This window comes from Protopterus annectens, chromosome 6.part1, assembly GCF_019279795.1.
Source record: "Protopterus annectens isolate FY-2018-M chromosome 6.part1, PAN1.0, whole genome shotgun sequence".
NCBI classification, from domain to species: Eukaryota; Metazoa; Chordata; order Ceratodontiformes; family Protopteridae; genus Protopterus; species Protopterus annectens.
The window spans coordinates 268,559,393-268,574,248 of NC_056738.1; the positions used below are offsets into that span (position 1 = coordinate 268,559,393).

Below are 14,856 nucleotides of genomic sequence, written 5' to 3' on the forward strand. Positions count from 1 at the left end.
TTTGTGTGTATTATTGTGGTTGGGGTGTAAAGTGTTAGCCACAGTACATGAACAAGATGAGCTCCCAAGAACCATCTTAAAAGAAGGATTGGTAACTTAAATAGGTAGTTGTTTTAGCAATGTCATTAAACCACTCAGCAACTTGGTGACAGAACTATAGGGAATGTTATCCACAGAGTTACTAAACAAGTCTGGGAATGACATGTCTGTTTCCATTTACAACCTTAAAAAAGACACAAAAATAAATAAAATGGAAGTGCATATATGCATGGCTGTTAATGGAAAACATAGGTATTACACAAGCTGTACAAAGTGATTGCTAAAGTGTAAAGAAGTAGCTGAGGTAAAAAAGCATTTTTAAAGAGTGTAATTTTGTGAGTTTCAGGTCCTGTCCTTTTCCTACCTCCCTTCAGCCAACCAGAGTACTGTATTTCTTGTTTGCAAAGCTCAGCTAATTACTGATGTTGGTCTCTGTGTTTTCCCAGTTTTTTCACATTCAGCCTGCAGTGTTAAACAGTTGTGCTTTCCAAGATTTGAATAGCTTTATGGCCCCTGGGGAGGGAAAAAAATACCTGTGCAGAAAAGTGCACAGTAAAAGAGCTATGAATCTTTGGAGTCTGAATAACTTAATAAACCTAGCAGATGTGAACTAATTGCAGATGCCTTCCTGTCTGTGTTTTCTTTAAGAAACTTTTGAATATGATAGGTGAAATGCTGTTAACAGCAAATTCCTGGGGTCTATATCAGATGATCGAAAGCTTACAAGTCTGAAGCTCACAACTTCGAACTGCAAACCTCAAAAGCTGACATCGTATGTACAAAAAAATAATACTAACTACCCCAAAAAAAACGCTCTGTGCAGGGGGCAAGCCCCCGCTACTTAAATATATCAACTGTGAGATTGCACTATAGTGCAGTAAAGGGAAATCTTCCCTTCCCACACTCTATGGCGATCTTTGTTCTGCGGTTCAATGTTGTCAGCTTTCAAGGTTTGAAGTTCGAAATTGTGAGCTTCGGACGTATCAGCCTTCAGTGTTCTGATATAAACCCAGTTCCTGGAGGAAATATTGTGAGATTCTATTCAGCCCCAACATATGGTGTACAGTGAGGTAGCTGACTATGACAGAAATACCGTAGAGAGGAAGAAGGTGCTAAGTCATGGTTTTTAATATGGGGAAGCATAAGAATCCTTCTCTAATGAAGTAAATATGCCATAGGGAAGGAGAATGCCAAGTTTAGTGTGTGTCTGTCCATTAAAAATGAGTCAGTACCTACCTTTGTTTAGGGACACACTGAGATCTCTTTTTCAGGTGAGTGAAACTTCATTCCTTGATAGAATTGCTGATTAGTATAGAAATATATTAAGAAACCAAAGAAGCATCAGCCTTCATGAATTTTGATGGCAGAATGTCAGCTCTAAACCCAGGTTTTAACTTTAAGTAAATACTTGTACGCTATGCCTAGAAGGACTGTAAGTAGAGTAGAAAGTACATAGCTAAGGTGTTGTGGAATTCCAGTATAGATTCTAGAATTTCCAGAGATTAAGTTTGGAGAGAATCAGAAATGTATAGAAAAGTATTCAGTACTAATTTTGTCCCCAAATCATGGGAAGTGAGAGGGTACTTTCAGATCTCTACAAGACCGAAATCCCACTTACCCGACTCTCGTAATGCTGAGATGAAAAAGCCAACAACCTCATATCACTAATCTCATGGAACACTCCAAGTAAGTAACCATTTGGCCACCATGTTGAACTTTGCTGCTTACAACAGCAGTAGTTAATATATTTAGTTGGGTGTGTTGGGAGTGCAGCCCCCCACATGTGTGGGTTTAATTTGCTTTGGTTTTACTATATTTTCAGTTTGGCCAAGCAATTACTTAGCTACACTGAAAAATCGGTGTTCAGGAGGTCAGTGATATGCGGTTGTCGGCTTTTTTGTCCCGGCATTATGAAAGTCGAGTAAGTAGAATTTCAGTCTTGTAAAGTAGGTCCATTTTCAGGCATCCTGGGTGAAGGAAATGATCAAGGCATTTCCAGAATTCTTTAGAAATGTTCGTATAGAGGCATTGCTAATGTTTTTTTCATACACTTTAAGACCTAGTTTGCCAAATTATGTGTGGCCTTAAAATTGACATGGTCAGATCCCAGCCTGCTTTATAGGATCATAGGAAATTACTTATGCTATTGACCCTGAGGTCCTTACAAGCCTAGCCAAGAATTTGGCCCATGTTCCAACAAGTCAGTACCAGATGCACCTGTCAACGGGGAGACAGATGGAATCCCAGGGGGTGTATTTTCTGTTCCCCATTAAGTTATTCAGGTTTTGCTTAAAAAGGGTTAATGAGGTACTTTGCTTGATGTGGAGAGGGAGTCTATTTAACAGAAGGGGGGTGTCAACAAGTCCTATTAATGTCGCAGACCAGGCTGAGGTCGCACATGCAAGTTACTCGAGTGGAGCTTGACTTGCAGATATGCAGCAGTTCTATCAAGGTGGGGTCTGAGATTGTTGACCATAAATGGTCCATATTTTTGATGCTAGGAAAGAGCCCGAGGAAGTTAAAGGACCTGTTGCCCTTATGCTGTGGTGATAGCTTATTTAAGATTCCAAGAATAGTAGAATTGAACTAGACTATTTACCTTATAGGTTTATAGGCAAGTACTAGGCTAGCTGCTCTTGTGGGCCATTTTAAGGCTAGCCAGTTTCCCTCAAAGATGAGAATCATACCCTGTATTTCGTCTATGTAACTTAACCACCTTAACCATTAATCCAACCCCCAACCCCAGATTATATTACCCACACATGGAACGCACAAACTGTGTCTTAAAAGGCCAATGCCTTATCCATTCGGCCACTGGGGCCTTTGTTTCATGACTTCTAAAAAAAGTTTTAGACATCCATGCAGGCACTATGTTTAGACAATTTTAAAGTGCTTAAATATTTAGTTGTATACAATGCCCTGATTGTGCCTTCTATTAAAAAAGAGCAATATAATCTCCTTTGGTGTCTGTAGCAGTTCCTTTAAAATCATTACCAGGAGATGGAATAAGTCTGTCACACCACTCTTCTCTGTTTTTTGAATACAGACACTAGTACTTAAGAAAATAAAATTGATACATAACTCCATACATTACAATTACTCGTTTAAATGTATTTGTTACCAAAATACAGTGAAATTAGTCTGTGATATAAGGTATATATTATCTGTATGTTCATAATATTGATCACTGCTGCAGCAACCCAAGCCATATGGGTGAAATCGTGTATAGGATGTAATGGCTGGACAACTTCCAAAACTTCAGGGCATCTTCCTTGTGTCAAAACTATCAGTCATTTCAACCTGAGCTACCCAAAAATACAGGTTTGGGGTCATGCCCATCAGAGCTATGTATCTTGCAACCAAAGAGCATGCTCCTCTGAGGCTTTTGAGGATCAGTGGTTGGTTCAGGCTGTTCCTTTGCTGGGCAGATAAGTTCCCTTTGGGGAAAAATCTTCCATTTAAAAAACAAAATTGTTTGTTTATAATACAATCCTGTTTAGAAAGTTATTTTAAAGCTAGGAGTTTGTGTTTTAATGGACTGTCACAAGACTGTATTGTACTTTTAAAGGAGAGTGCTGTTTATTTAATGAGTATGGCCATTCCTCCTTTTTTGTTTTTCCACAGGGACAGGGTGTCCCTTCGTACTAATCCTTCTTTTATGTCCAAGGTGGTCAGTGACATGCCCTTGAACCAGCCAGTTCAACTCCATTCCTTTTTTCCTTCTCCTCAGTCTGCTAATGAGGGGGTTTTGCACACCTTGGATTTGCACAGACAGCTCAGATATTATTTGGGTAAGACTAAACCTCATCTAGCCAAGATCCTGGTCATCCTGGCCTATCTGGCCAGCCTATTTGATAAAGGTCTGTCCTATTCATCCATAAAAATTCATGTCTCGGCTATTTCAGCCAACATTCCTACCCATCCGCCAGTCTTCTGTCACCCCCTTATGAAACAGTTTCTTAGAAGTGTAATCTACATCAGGCCACCCAGAAGGCCTCAGGCCCCACCCTTGGACCTTAATTTTGTTCTGGAGAAACTTATTCTTCCACCATTCGAATGAGCTGCTTCCCCTGAGCTAAAATTCTTGACATGGAAGACTGCTTTCTTATTAGCCATCACCTCTGCTAGAAGGGTTTATGAAATATAGGCAGTCATGTCAGTGGAACCTTTCCTCATCTTCCACCTAAATGGAGTCTCACTGAGGAATACCCCCTCCTTTATGTCCAAGGTGGTGACAGAGACCTCCTTAAATCAAGCCATACATCTTCCTACTTTCTTCCCCAAGCCACAAAGCAAAGGAGAAAGAGTATTCCATTCTTGGATGTTCATAGGCAGCTCTGTTACTATCTAGATAAAAGAAAGACTGAGGAAATCATAACAACTGTTTGTGGCCTTTGCCACTTGTTTTGAAGTGAAACTAGTTTCTAAGCAAAACATCTGTAGATGTTTCTGCTACTGCATTTCCTTTTGCTACAGCCATCATTGTAAGAAGCCCCCTGATACTGTGAGGACACACTCCGCTAGGGTAACTGCGGCCTGTACTATTTTCCTTAAAGGGGTACCCACCAAAGACATCCTGGAATCTGCTGCCTGGTCTTCAGTACATACCTTTATCAGATATTACCATCTAACAGCCTTCTGCAAGTCCAGAGCAGGATTTGCCACTGCCATCTTGCAGAGCATTCTCTCCTATCCTTAATCTGCCATCTACCCATCTTCTCAGCTTTGGGAATCATCCCAAAAATCAGGATTCCAACAGTGAAGCATAAAGAACATGGTACAGTTGTGTATACTTATCATAAATGTAGATGTTCAAGTGTATACAGTGTTGCAGTCCTCCACCCCCCCCAAGCCTACAGGATAGGCTTGGACAAGCTGCTTCTCTGTCAGGGGAACCCTCTTCCTACCCTTCCCTTTCTTAGAATTCAGTGTTCCAGACCCTAGACATCAGGACTCATCTGCGGGGGGAGCCTCCTACCTTTAGGCGGCAAGAAAAAACAAACTCATGGTGCCGTCTGACTCCCCTTATACCTGAGCGTACTGAGGTCAGTTAGGGAGTTGGAGGAGGGTGATGTTTCGCTGGTAGTCTTTCCATGTTGGGAAATCCCACAAGTCAGGACTGCAACAGTGAATACACTTGAACACATACATTTAAGGTAAGAATACACAACTATACTTTCTTTATATGAACAGCAATTAAATTGTTCTTCTTTAAAACACTCATCTAGTCTGGTGGATCAATGTTCTGTTATACCTGATGTTTTTGATTTAGAAAAGGTATGTGAAGATACTTGTAAGTCCCTGATGACATTGTTTGTGACAGAGCATCTGTGGTTGACAGTGTATTACTCCATATTTTTAGATTATTGTCTCAGAACATTGTTGTCTAAATTATGTATTGGACATTTCAGTTTTTTGCAGGACCTCATGAAATTTGCAGATAAAGCATATTGAATTAACAGCATGTTATGAAGCACCACGTTTATTTTCTAAAACTGGGGAAAAGACAGTGTTAAGCACCTCTCCAATGTGGGAAAGTGGCATAAAAATTTGTAGTGCATGGAGGGCCATGATTACACTCCCAATAACACTCAAACAATATCCTAGTTCAGTGCTACTCTAGTGCATTATTAATGCTTAGAAAAGGTACTTAACAGTTAAACCCCCTCTACATGCTGTTTAGATTGTGTCTGGCACTAAAAGCTGACAGTGCTGCCCAGTAAACAGCAGCAGTAGTAGTAATGCTGCATATTACTTCATTGACTGCTTAACTAGTTAGTGCATGGATTTGTATCTTATCCAGTTTCTGTAAATGACTGCCTATCTACTGATGTTAAGTGAAACATTGAATGTTTTTACTTGTTCATGCTGCCTTTTTGCTTAAACTACTCCTATATTGCTATATCTGATGTTAAGTGAAACACTGAATGCTTTACTTGTTCATTCTGCCTTTGCCTAAATGACTAGTATATTGCTATCGCATGTGCTGCTAAATGTGCATTGTTATTTAGCGACTGTACTTAATATAGCATTTTAGCTCTGCCCTCTCAACGGTTGTGTGGTACTGTTAATCCCTTTGGGCTTACAAGGGGAAATGTTTATTGCTTACATTTTACCTAAATGCATTGTTGGTATGCTGCTAAATCTACTACCTCTCTGATTTATTTTCTCTCCCAATACCTACATCCATTTTCTTTATCTTTCTCTGTTCCTCCTCTACCTACAGTACACTCTAGTACAATCCTCTACGCTCTGAATTTCCGTACTTCTGCCCTATCCTTCTACCCAATTCTCCGCTTTTCTTGCCCTGTAATTGCTGAATATTCTCTTTCTCTTTTACAGCTTGCTACCTCAGGTGCTCCCTCACTGCAATTAAATATCAAGGAATACCTCCCTTCTAAAACAAAGAAGATGCCCTTGGACTGCCTGCTCCCCAGGCACCTTCAATGCTACCTAAAGCATGGATATCCCATCCTTAAGGAAGCCTCAGTGTATGCAGCCTTAACTAAGTAACGTGTAGCTAGTAAATAATTTTTAGAACAGTAATTCTACCTTCCGTGTGTGGGACAGCAGCCTGCCACAGTCTGTTGCTACTCATCCCCCTTTCCAGCTTTAAATTTTTCTCCCCCTGATCGCCTCTGCTAAACCTTATTATGTTTAATTGAATTAAATGATGAACTACATTATCTTTTCTGTTTGCCATCTCCTTTCACCACTACGTGGCTGCATATGCCATTGCATACATTCGCAGAGTATAACTTTCCTTGTCTCCACTAGTATATATTTCAGCATGTTTTTGCTTCTCCTGCCCCATGTTAAAGAACTGTGAAATACTCACTAATTTCTTGGGCTTCCCTTACCTGCTGAAAAACACAATAAAGAACAAACAAATAAAACAAGATTAAATAATAATAATAGAACTTAGTCTATAGCTGTAGTCCCACCCCTATTTCTGAGTCCCAGTCACTGATTTTTTTTTTTCTGTGGACAATCACTCCTCCTTGGCTCTACCCACTCCGTTCGCCCTGCGAGATCACTCCGCTCCTCTACCCTGCTCTCATATCCCACCCGCCCCTGCTATCTGTGTATTTATACATCCCCTGACTACTCCCTACCCCACTCCACTCCAATCACAATAAAAGTAAACTAAGCCTCACCCACCTGTAAACCTTAACATTCACCATACACACTACTACCCCTCACAATGCTCTGCATATCAACACTCCCTATTACCTTATTTGCCCTACTAATCTCTCTCTTCTGTCTTACCTATCTCACACAATTTCCCAACCCTTACCATACCCCTCATACACACTCCACTGCATCTTACCATCATCCTCACTCCCCATCATCCTCACTCCCCCTCCTACTCATCCATCTCACATGAACTCTTCACCTCTAACCCAACCCATCTATTCAAACCTAAACTACTCCCCCCCGCGCTTATCTCTTAAATGTCTTACCAAAAAAATCACTTCTTTCACAAAACCCTTGCTATCCATCCCCAGCACACTACCTCACTCTACTCCTCCACCATACCTGTCTCTCACTTGCCGGCTACATCCACTCTAACTCCGGACCCATCTCTAACTTTAATATCACCAAACCCTCCACTCAACCCACAAAACCTAAATCCATTCGCCTCACTACACTTAATGCACAAAGCCTTAGAAATAAAATCCCTAACCTCCATGCCTGGCTTTCCCATAACAACCCCGACATTACTGCCATTTCTGAAACCTGGCTCAAATCCTTCATAAAAGATTACAAAATATTACCACCAGGCTACCAAATGATTCACAATGACAGAGCCCACAGAAAAGGAGGTGGAGTAGCGATAATCTACCCTCCTTCCATACCATAACTTCCTACACCAATAAAATGCAAACCTTTGCCAACACTGAAATTATAATAGGTTTATTAGAAATAAACAACCACAAGTCCATATGTTTTGCTGCCCTCTATATTCCCCCTGGCGATAATATCAATACTGTTGAAAACATCCTTTCCTGGTTTTCCTCTAACATAAAAAATGAAACCTATATCCTCGGGGATACCAACACCAACTGGACCACTATTAACTCTGAAGCCCCTTCCCACACAATAAACCTATACAATTTCTCCCAACTAATTCACTCTCCAACCAGACCTAATAAAGATGGTACCTATGAAACCATCATTGACCTAATCTTATCACGAAGCCGGAACAATACCTGATCCTCTCAGTGATCACTTACCAGCCTTCCCCGACTGGCTCCCATCTCCTCTACAAAAGCAACACCTCTACATCCAAACCCGTAACCTCTCCTCTTTCAACCCTCTAACTTTCTCAGAATGCCTAAAGCACACTGACTGGTCCTCTCTAAAAACCCTTCCACTAGCTGATGCAGTATGCCATTTTAACCACTCATTCCTAACCCTCCTCAACCAGCAAGCCCCCCCCCCCCGAGAACCAAACGTGTCAAAACCAATCCCTGCCCTTGGTTATCTAATGAAACTAAACTAGCCATGCACCAAAGGGACAAAAAATGGAAACAATATAAAAAAAAATACTCCCTCCTAGAGTTTAAGCATCTTCAAAACTGCACAAAAAAACTAATAAATAAAGACCACTAAGCACACTACTCCAAACTCCAGTCCTTGCACTCAACTAATCCCAAAAAATTCTGGGACTCCATCTCATCCATTCTGTACCCTGGTAATAAAGAAAGTGCCTGCCTAAATCCCAACCTTTCTGACCTTGATACAGCCACCTAGTTCAACTCATTCTTCACTGACTGCATAGCCAAACTATCTTCCTCCTTCCCATCCCCCTCTTCTAGCCCCAGCCCCTCCTACACCAGCCATGACCACAAACACCTCCCTCCCTCCACACCCTTCTGCCTTACTCCCATTCCTACAAGCACTATAAAAAAGATTTCTCCTCAAACTCAAACCCTGTTGCAATGCACCTGACAATCTTCCACCCACCTTCCTCAAACAATCTGAAGACAGCATCATCTGTCCCATCTCTATTCTTATAAATAGATCCATACAAGAATCATATGTCCCTTCTATCTGGCATCACACTTACATCATCCCCCTCTACAAAAGTGCTAAAAACACTGACACCACCAACTACAGGCCTATTGCCATCCTTTCCCCCATTTCAAAAATACTAGTGAAAACCATCCAAACACAACTCATGACACATCTAACCCAAAACAATCTCCTATCCCCTACTCAACACTGCTCCCTGGCCACAGTACCATGACTGCCCTTCTGTCCTTTCTAGAAACCATCAACCTGGAACGTGACTCAGGCAAATTTGTATCTACACTATACCTAGATCTGTCAAAGGCTTTGACACCATCTCCCACACCCTATTCATATCACAATTCTCTATTCTACATCTCTCTCCCACCACCATTGCCTGGTTTTCTAGCTACCTGTCAAACTGCCAACAAGCTGTCCATTGGATAACCTCAACCTCCCCCTTCCTACCCACACCCACAGGGCATCCTTCAAGGTTACGTTCTTGGCCCTCTACTCTTTAACCTATTCATTAACAACTTTCACCACTCCTTCCCAGAATCGTCTGTCATCGAATACAGACGACTTGACTATCATCTGCTCAGCCTTCTCCCCCACCGATCTCCTAGCAAAAACCCAATTAGCCTTCTCCACAACTGAAATCTGGATGAAGTCCAACCATCTGGCTCTAAATGCAAATAAAACCAAACTAATTATTTTTTTCCCCTACGAAAAACTCCTTTATTGACAAAACCTCCTTCACCATACAGAGCCAGAACACCACCACCCTTGAAATTGTTCCCAACACCAAGCTTCTCGGCATCACCATAGATGAAGAGCTAAAATTTGATACCCACATCCTCTCTGCAATCAAGAAAACCCACCAAAAGTTAAGTCTCCTCTACAGGCACCACTGCTTCCTCAGCCATTCTGCACGTCAAACCCTTGCATCCACCTTCCTGCTCTCCTCCCTTAGGTATGGTGCCCCTCTGTTCACCAATCTCCAACTTGATCTACGATCCAAACTTGAATCCTGCTACCATAAGTTCTGCAAATTTGCAACCAGTTCAAAGAAATCATCCCACCACTGCCACTCCCTCCTCACCTTCGATTGGCTTGAACTACCCAGCTACCTCCGTTACCTACAACTCGTCATTGCCCACAAGCTCATCTTTAAACCTGTGGACTGCCCATCTCTTGCTACTTCCTTAAAAACCTATATACCTAACCACTCACTCAGAACCAAAAAACAAAATCTCCTTCAGGTCCACAAACCAGCACGACCACCTGGCCAACTACTAATGTCCTACTCCTTGGCTAAACAGTGGAACTCTCTCCCCCCTCACCTAGGCAACCTACCTAACCAAATGAACTTCAAATCTCAGCTTTTCTCTCATTATCAGCTAAATGGGAATGCCCATGTCATGCTCCAACATAAACCCCTCTAAACCACCTCTCTTATTACCCTGCACTGAAATCATCACCAATTTAAGCACTACTACTGCTTCATCTCTACCTAAAACTTTCTCTCCCCTACCAGGGACTGAATTTTCTCTCTACTATCCAATTTACTATGCTTTCCTTTAGAAATACCTCTCAACCTCTTAGAGCAAAAAATCTGCGCAAACCCATATTGTATTACTTTATTGTGGCTTCATATAAGGGTGTATACACCTGTTTCTGATGGCATAGTATTCAGTAACAGAGTACATTTTTAAATATGTTATTTTGATTTAATAATCAGTAACTTAGAGAAATAGACAAATTCATTGTAGCCCCCACCTTTGCAGATGATTTTTTTTTAATTATTGAATGGGAACATGAAAGAAATTAGGATAAACTGCCTTCACAGAGTACTTTATATGCTAGATTTTTCAGTGAATTTTTCTCTAAATGAAATGCGCGGGCATTTGAACTTTGCTAACCTCTTTATCTCTAATTGCTTAAGGTCTATTTCACAATTTGAAGTTAATATATACTTACAGATGGAGTTATTTAAGAAATACAGTGTTGAGATGCTTTGTACATTGTTTTATATTTATAGAAGAAACGCTTAAAAACATATTGTAGTCTGCTGACACACATCATAGATATCTGTTTGTCGGCATTGTTGTGATGCAGTTGAATTTCACTTTGAAACAGAAGTAAGAACTCATTTCTAAACAGGTTAGATGAAACATATTACTTGTTTATGAAAACAGGTTATGCAAAAATTCTTAAAAAAAAAACTTATTTACATGGTGTGTAGTTTTAGCAGTCTGTGGCTGGTGGCACTTATGTAGTTGAAGATTTAGACAATACTTTTTATGAATGTCCTACTTTTTGTTTCCATTCTTCTATTTGTGCCATTCATTTAAAATATAAAGCAAAGTTAGTCTATTTTGATGACCGCCCTTGATTTAAATTATTTTGTAACTAGACAGTGCCAAAAACACTGTCTAGTTACAAAATAATTTAAATCAAGGGCAGTCATCAAAATTGGCACTACTGCGGTGGTGGTGCTGCGGTAGCGTTGTCACCTCACAGTTAGACATTGCTTGTTCGATTCTCAGTTAGAGCGTCTTCTGTGTGGTGACATGCATGAATGGGCATTCCTTCGTTGAAGGTTGTGCGTTAGGCCCGGCAAGCCAGCACGTAGAACTCTACTGCCAATCATTAGCGGACAGGAGTTCAGCTGTGGTGACCCCTAACCGGGAAAAGCCGAAAGACACAAACAAACAGTGTTTTTGGCACTATTTGCCCTTACTGCATGTTGGTCATTATTCTTAGCCACTCTACCCATTCATTTCCCATCACTGTGGAGCACTCATCCAGGAGGAGCCTTCATTTAGACAGCCATTAGGGATGGTTCAAACATTGTTCTTGTTTTTATTACCTAATCCCCTCACACATCTGCAAAGTGCAGGGAAGGCAACTTACAATGGGCTTACTTCAGAGGCCAGCCCCCTCACTTCTGCAGAGGGAGTTCCTCCCAGCAGCTCTGCTCCCGCCTTCCAAATTATGAGTAGTGGTTCCCTGGTCTCCATCAGGAAAAGCACAGCTCTCTCTGTGCCTCCAAGTGGATACATTCCTCCTGAAACCCTAGGAGAAAAGAGCAGGTTTTGACCCTTAAAAGTTGCCCCTTCCTCCATTGAAGAGACAGCTAACCGTGGTTGCCTCGATCACAGTCAGGACTTGTTACCTGTGTGCCAAGGAACCAGGCTAACCAGCCAGTGTTGATGGCACAACAGTATAAAAGAAATGTTAGAAAAAATATTAGAGAAAGATATAGATAGAACAAAGGGATAAACAGTTGTTTGAACTGTGTGACAGTAACCAAGTGAAAAATACTCCCTTGTTATACATTTAGTGACTGAAGTATAATTTTGGTTTAGTAATTGCTGATGGCAGTATATTCTGGTGTGAACCATAAGTGTGACTTATTTTAAGCTAGCTAAATGTCAAGATGTTCAAAAACAGACATTTTTTTCAGGGATGGTTACTGTAGCTGTAAATCTTAAACTTGGCTTATATGTTACCTACTTGTGAAATCTTTTCTTCAGCAGTACTGAATTCATTATGAGTGCCTTAACTGATCCTATGCATAAGTAAGTCATATGTGTGAATATGTGTATCTGTATCTCTATCTATCTACATATATATATATATATATATATATATATATATATATATATATATATATGTGTGTGTGTGTGTGTGTAGTATTCATTTTCAGATCTTCAGTCAAGCTTAAACTAAGTGTTCTTTATGATCGTTGTAGGCTATATGCCAGTCTTTTGTGACAAGTCTCTGTGCTTATGACTGACTCTTTATTGTCTTTTAACTCTTTTTAATGATGAAAGCATGGGATTAGAAGAAAAGCAGATAAAGAGGATGCTGTCATTAAGTATAGCAGAGATGAATGACAAGACTATCAGAGTTGAAGAATTTAAAATCTTCCAATATTTCTGAGGTGACTAACACCTCCAAAACAGAAGGACATTTCTTATAGGTTCATAGGAGGGTACTAGGCTAACAGCCCTAGGGCCCTTATAAGCTTAGCCATATTTATCCCAAGTTGCCGCAATTGTCAGTGGTTAGGTGAGTGAAGTTCACAGAGGTAAGCATCTATGGTGGTTAATACCGACTTCCTCTGTCCAGGAGGGACACTGACACCACCCCAGGAGTGAATTTTTAGTCACTCATCCATTGATCTAGGTTGCATTTGAAGAGGATCAGGGAGGGACTCTTTAAACTGGAAGATAGTTTCAGAGAAGTGTTAGTCTCTGGGGGATGTATCTATCTCTACAGCATGACCTGTTCATGTCAGAGGCTAGGTTAGGATCCCTGGAGCCAGTGACCCTCCTGCAGTTTGATTTATGAATGTGTAGCATTTTCATCAGGGCCAGGTCAGAGACTACCCTGTAAGTTAGGCACAGATCACCCCTTAGCAACCTATAGGAGACAGAATACAGTAACAGGGCTTCTGTCTTTCCTCATATGACTTGTCTTGTGTACCCTGTAATTTCTTGGTGAGAAACCTTTGTGGTCTCTCCAGTTATTGCAGGTGTTTGATGAGGTATGTGATGTCCCATCACTGGACCAGTAATCAAGGAGCCTCAATCCTTACCACTGGCACCTGTGGAGAATGTTCACTGAGAGGATAAACAGGTACACTCACAGTATTTCCAGATGCAGCTCTGTGCATCAAGTGCAGTTTCCATTAAGAGCACACAGAGATCACAGTCAATCCGGGGCTGGTTCTTCTACCTTTCTCCAGATCCCCAATAAGACTCACCACTGGCAGCGCTATAGTGTTGAGTCCTTAGCCAGGGTTCAAAGCCAAGCCCTCCAACACTCTCTTGGTCCAACCAGTGCTTTTGTGTCCCTGACCAAGTAGCTGACACACACACTCTTGGAGATTTTGATTTGCGCACGCGCACACACACACACACACACACACACACACACACACACACACACACACACACACACACACACACACACACACACACACCTGGGAAAGGCTGGTACAGGTTTACTAGCTATTCCCCATCTTGTCCAGACTATAAGGTAGTTTTCACTGCCACCAGAACCCTTCTGCCAGCAACTCATTACATCCGAGTGATGCCTCCAGGTGCATCTGCAGTTAACTCCTACTTACGCCTTTAGGCGTAAAATATTTTGTTCATATTTGCATCAATAATTCCAAAACCAGGTTATATGCATGTTTAAAGATTTCATCTTAAAACTTACACAATGGCAAACTCAGCTGCATTAATATTTGACCTCTGTCTAGTCCAGGTAAATAGATTAACCGTTGTTTTTATTATATTAATTTATATAGCTATAATTTTCACATTGTTCTAAATATTTCAACAACCAAGTAACACATGCAGAACTCCTTAGCCTCATATGAAAGCTCTCATCTAGATGAATAAAATGCTGATGATAGTATGTGTGTAACTTGAGTGGTTGCTGAGATATTGTAAGTTGTTTACAAACTATTACAAATAATATTTACTGTGTTTACTGTTGCTTATAAAATTCAGTTTAAGACCTAGAACCTAAAGAATATTACCACTATAAAAATAGTTTGTGCTGAAGAGTTTGCCATTTATACTTCTTTCATAATCCCTGTGGTTCCAGAGATATGAACATTTGTTTGAAATGTGAGGACATAATTTGATTCTGTCAAATGGCTTAGGCTCCGCCCATTGGAAGTTACAGTGTAAACTTCCTGAGCTCCATTGGAGTGAATGAGTTAAGGCTCTTCCAAGGGTACCCAATATACTGAGTGACATTTATATCAATACAAATGGTAGT

The 14,856-nt window shown here is 40.8% G+C and overlaps 1 protein-coding gene across 2 annotated transcripts in view; it reads left to right on the forward strand.

Moving 5' to 3' along the window:
- UBE2F (ubiquitin conjugating enzyme E2 F (putative)) overlaps window positions 1–14,856 on the forward strand; it is a 2,002,640-nt gene that overhangs the window by 1,729,530 nt on the left and 258,254 nt on the right. The gene's annotated exons all lie outside the window — the stretch shown is intronic.